The following is a 6,000-nucleotide window of genomic DNA, read 5'->3' as shown; positions in this document are numbered from 1 at the left end:
AGCTGGGGTAAGGAAGGAATCTGCTCTATTAAGAGATCAGTTGCATTTCTTCATTTTGGAGGTTTTTATAACTTTTTGTAGCTATCAAGTACTTTCCAATGTAATAAACAGGATTAGATGGACCACTGATTTCCATTGATAAACTACTGTTCTCCCAACTAAGGCAGCAATTATTTCTTTTGTGATAGCTCTAAATTTATGACTGAGTGTCTATCATAGACTATTTATCACATAGAATCACAGAATCACAGAATTTCAAGGTTGGAAGAGACCTCAAGATCATCGAGTCCAACCTCTGACCTAACACTAACAAGTCCTCCACTAAACCATATCCCTAAGCTCTACATCTAAATGTCTTTTAAAGACTTCCAGGGATGGTGACTCCACCACTTCCCTGGGCAGCCTGTTCCAATGTCTAACAACTCTTTCAGTAAAGAAGTTCTTCCTAACATCCAACCTAAAACTCCCCTGGCACAACTTTAGCCCATTCCCCCTCATCCTGTCACCAGGCACGTGGGAGAACAGACCAACCCCCACCTCTCTACAGCCTCCTTTAAGGTATCTGTAGAGAGCAATAAGGTCGCCCCTGAGCCTCCTTTTCTCCAGGCTGAACAAGCCCAGCTCCCTCATGACTATTTCATAATCTTTATTGGTAGCAGAGACTTAACCTCTGTGTAGGAACCTTTTTGTTACTGAAATTCTTCTCTGAATTGTGAAATTTCCATTCTTATCTGAGGGGAAGCGTTTACCAACCTCTAAAGAATGGTAGTGAGGAGAGTCACCACTTCATACATAATATAAATAAGAAAAATTCCCTGTATAGTTTGTATGTATTTGAGGAACCATGTTAAACTTTATACATATTTGGCAAACACAGTATCTGACATTTAAAAAATGTATTAATATTTGGATGAAAATCCTGGAAGACACTTGAAATTCAAGTGGCAAATACACCTGGATATCTACAGGAAGTTTTTGCTGGGTACAAAGAATCTGTTTCTTCTGTGAAACATTTCCAGTGTTTCAGGACTGAATGGAGCTATAGAGGATCTGCACTTCTAACTCTAAGAGCCTTTTAAAAGAATGCTTCACATACATAAAGGTTTTTTTTTTTTGTTTGTTTGTTTGTTTGTTTAATATTCTCTACCATATTATAGATTTAACATGACTAATCACATATATACATGTAATTTTAATACAGTGCGTCTGCTTTTCAGCTATGTTGAGCTTTCAGAGTGAATGCTGGACTGGTTTCTCATTTACTGGTTTTAATTTTATCATAGTGCTTATAGCTTATCATAGCTTGAAATACTACAATGAAATTCACCCCTGAATTATTTATTTTTTCAAAGCATGAAAACTATCATTATTTCTTAATATATTTATTTTTAAAATGTACTTCATGAGTATCAGGTTTGGTGATTTTTTTTAAAGTGAAGATTAATAACCAAAAAAAAGAAGTAAAAGAGTGAATCAAATACTGATCTGAAAAACCAGGGCATCATGCCCTGGAGAATATGAAATGTAGGCCTTCAAGGGCAGCACATCCCAATGGTATGATCACTCAAGTGAGAAATTCCTGCCACTGGATATGACTGAATTCAACACTGAAGTTAAGCAGGAGTAACTCTATAATTGTTCAAATACTAGAGTCATAGGAACTCTATAAATTCCCTAATTAGAGAAAGAGAAAGCTTAGTTGATGTGTATGTGTTGACTTAAGTCTGCAGCTGCCTCTGAACAATTCATCGGGAGTTGTGCTGGGGAGCCCTCTGGCTGCCCTGCAAGCAGCATTGTCCTAGGCTGCCCAGGACTGTGGTCATCCTTAACACCAACATCTTAAAAGCTACTCTTCTCTTACCCCGTTACTAAAATTTAGTGTGGAGGTAAAAGATGATATGCTGTCAAACAACAGGGCAGAAACAACTACCTGCTCCTCTAAATGCCTTTGTACCACCAAACTCCTGGACTGAGCTGTCCCTTGCTGTCAGATTTGGCAAAGGAATGAAAAATTAAGAATTTTTATTTAATGACAAAGCACTGGAGGTTTTAAGCTGACTATGACTGGAAGCAGGAATTCCCTTGAGTTTTTTGAACAACTCACCAAGCAAGAAAAAAAGTCAAAACAGAGTACAGTCATTTCTTCTGGAAAGAATGAATCAATTCTCTAGCAGTCTGGAAACCCCTCTTAAAGTGAAAATCCTGAAATACATCTGTATAGGCCAGAAATACATTATGGTCAATGGTGAGAAGACATAAAAAATCCAGACAAATACTTCTGGTTCTTGCTGCAAGGAGACCTTCCATCAGGTTAGTCTGTACAGTCTAATTAAGATAAAATAAAATGAAGTCTCTATATGTGGCTATACTTAGCCACCTAACACCAATTCAGATAGCTCTCTTAAAAGAACAAGTGCCAGGCAGGACAATAATTTGTAGATCTGCTGGTATCCAAAGATAGTTGGGAAAAAGATATAACCACTGCATGCTTGAGCATGGTCAGCTTGTCCTTATAAAAGAAGGCATTAGCAATCCTCAGCAGTAATATCTCCTTGATTATTAGTGTGTCTCTGATAACTTTAGTCAGCCATGAAGAACATACTTAATGATAACACGATGATGAAAGGGTGTAAAATGATGTAGGACTGACATTTTTAGTAGAAATCTTCTGTATGACAAATTATATATTAAATTTATGTTGGACCGGGTCTTTAGTATTTTGCTGAGTGGAAGAATCTCAAAAATCTTTCAAAAATCTTACGGGTAGGACCAGTTTGTAGCCAAATTTCTCATAATCCAAAAAAAAAAAAAAAAAAAAAAAAAAAAAAGACTTCATCTTTAGAGCTTCCTGAATTTTGTCTTGCCTTTGGTAAGGAAATTAGTTAAATTTGAGGCTACACAGCCTACCAAATTTTTTAGTTTTCTAGATATACCAAGAAACCAGTATAGTTATTGCATTCTTTGCACTGTAAGTGGTACTTCACAGAACGTGCAGTTGAGAGTAATATCAAAAATACCTTTGCTTAAGGAAACTTCATTTCCTTGCATTAAATATTAGGAGAAGGCACTTAGACAGATAACCTGAACTTTACAAAAGCAGTTCCTCATGATATTCGTGTGATAAATAACGTTTTGAAAATATGTCACTTGTGAGGCTGGTCTTCAGGTTTGTTGATTCTGTTCTGAAAATTAGAATTCCATGCGTATTGACTGTCTGTGTTTTTATTTTCTAAAATTTGCCAAGTTTATAGATAAAAATATTTTTCTAGTTGACAGCAAAATATAGTGCTTTTGAGACATGGAAACCAAGACTGGAATTTTACTGACTCATGTATCATGATAATAGGCTGTCCTTTTGTCACCCTCAGAATTCTAGAAATAGCTGTTTTGCCTTTGGTTACACTGATGTAGTCGTATGGTACACAAGGAAGATGTAATAAGTGGTTTGATTATTGGCAATATGGAATCTGGTTTACTTTCCCATTGTCTTGTTGGATCTCTGACAAAACTCAGAAATAAAATATATATTGCACAAACAGTGATGAAATATAGCTGACTATGAGGAGAGAGCACAGATGAAGTGATGCCCCATGTTGTGCAGCAGAATAGAGAACTACGCATTAAATGCAAAACCAAAATCTGAACCAAGAAAATAAACATTAGTATTAGGCCATTGCAAAAACTGAAAGCTTGAATGTAATTTACCTTTAAATTTACCTCTAAGCCAGCAAAATCTGATCCTTCCCAGTAATTATTTTTGATGCTACTGCATAGAAAATATTGTTTGTTTTTAAGGCATGAAATATGAGAGCAAAGGTTATCTCAGTAAATGTAGGCATGATCATACCACTATAGGCCATTACTAAGCCTAAGAAGAACACTAAAGCCATCAGCCAGCATTATATGCCCATGGTACACAGATTACAGATACCAAGAACTCTCTCACTATATAGCCACTAAGTTCTTTGCCTTTTGCAGATTTTTAGATGCCATATTTTTTTAATACATACATCTGTAATGAAAATAGTCTAAATGCCAATGGATATAGTGTTGTATTAGTGCTTTATCCTAAAACAAAAGCTCTAAGATGTGTTATTAGCTCCATTTATCCAAACTATAAATACCTTCATTTTAGCGTACAGTTTTATTAGTAGACTCCGACTCTTACCTAATGAGGTTTGCTACCATAGCAGTTAGGTAGCAGAAGCCAACAGATTAAAGGTATTCAGCTGGCCAATTTGATGTTGTCCAACTCTTAATTTTACTTAGCAAGTGCTGCACTGTTCTTGTGGGAGATGTTGAGGCAGGAAAAGTGGGGAGAGTAGGCACAGGGGACACCTTACATGCATTGGACAGGCTGAACCACTTCTTGACTTTTGCCTGCTGTGAAAATACATTTCAAGCTCTCAAATATTACACTTCTGAGGGAATGGTGACTTCTGTTTGCAGTTGCCAGAAAAAAAGTGCCCTTTGTTTGCAGCCTGTCAATAGAGTGACCTTTCCCTCTTGCCAATTTATGCTCAAGAAATACACGTGATTGTTTTCCCTTTGCTGAATGTTTCAAGAATCTTCCAAATTTGTTTGATCAATGGTTCAGAAGCTTTCAAACTGACATGAGAAAATACACATTTTTGCAGACTCATTTTCTGTTGGACCTGAAGCAGCTGAAGCTAGAGATCAGCTAGAATTAATCTCTGCTTAATGAAGGAAACTTGCTGAATTTCTATAAATGCTTGCCTATGACACATATTCGGAGTTACATAAGAAGACTGCCATTTATGCAATCTGCTTTGGCAATATTTATATTTGTATTCAAATCTTCTCCCTTGTGAAAACGAATAAATCGAGACCCTGTAATTGCCTATCAGACAATTACCTGCATTTTGGAATGCATGAGGCTACCTCAAAGGTTAGTCTTCAAGAGCTGCTTTCAGGTTTTTAGATTTGGTCTAGCCAGGAATGCTTTCTTCCTGCTAGCAGATGTGCGCTTTGTCTTTAATGAAACAATGCAGATGCAACATAGCTTTATATAACTGCAGTGGAAATTTAAACAGTAAATTTAGATGCATTCTTGTCTGTGTGACAATGCGGCAGGTACAGATGAACTCACATGTGTTTTGACTGTACTCTAAGTTCTCCGGAAATCATGTAGCCATGTTAGCATGGTGTTGTACCCGAGCTACAGTTCTGGGCTAAAAAAGAAGCATATGTTACCCTGAGCACATGTTCCATGCTAACATTGTGGTTCTGCTTCTGATCTGCATCTGATCCACAGTCAGCCTTCTGGGAGCAGAGTGTAGGCCTCCTACTGATCTCATTTCCTTCTCTGGAGGTAAATGAGATGCACAATTGGCATCGGGTCCTCTTTTTAACTGTTCCATATTGACATTACATTTCATTTCAGCAGTATCCGTTAGTTGCTGTTGCATTGGGTAATGTTCGGGACTGTGTACAGTGGAAGCTCATGCGTTCTCTTGCCTAGAGGCAACAATTTATGCCCTGGTATGCTTTCCCTGATTGTTCTTTATGTCTTACATGTATCTAAAATACAAGTCTTAGAAATGGCTGCCTGCACTACCACAAACGTTCTTTGAGGAGGCAGGAAATACGGGGACATATTTTTAGGAGATTTAGAGAAGACTGCTTGTCTGTGTGGGGCAACACCTCTCTGCTAAGCTGCCTGATTTGTGATGGGTCTTGGCAAGTAGCATGCTGGTTAGACTCCCATGCGGTTGCACAGGGCAGATTACTGCCTCATGTGCCAAGTGTGGAGCCATGGTTGCATTACATGTACTGTACATTAATTAATCCGTTCTTCCCTACTGACCTCAAATCTAAAAATCTCAACCATTATGTAAATCTTACAAAAGCTAGGGCATGTGGAACTCATAAATCTCATTGACTCAGAGGGTCTGTGTTATGCATTGAAGTCAGAGCAGCGACAAGCAATGATAAAGTCCCTCAGCCTAAGCCTCAAAGAGTGAAGGTGGAGTGAATTTT

Source organism: Aythya ferina, assembly GCF_964211825.1.
Source record: "Aythya ferina genome assembly, chromosome: 3".
NCBI lineage: Eukaryota > Metazoa > Chordata > Aves > Anseriformes > Anatidae > Aythya > Aythya ferina.
Note: the sequence above shows the minus strand (reverse complement) of the source record.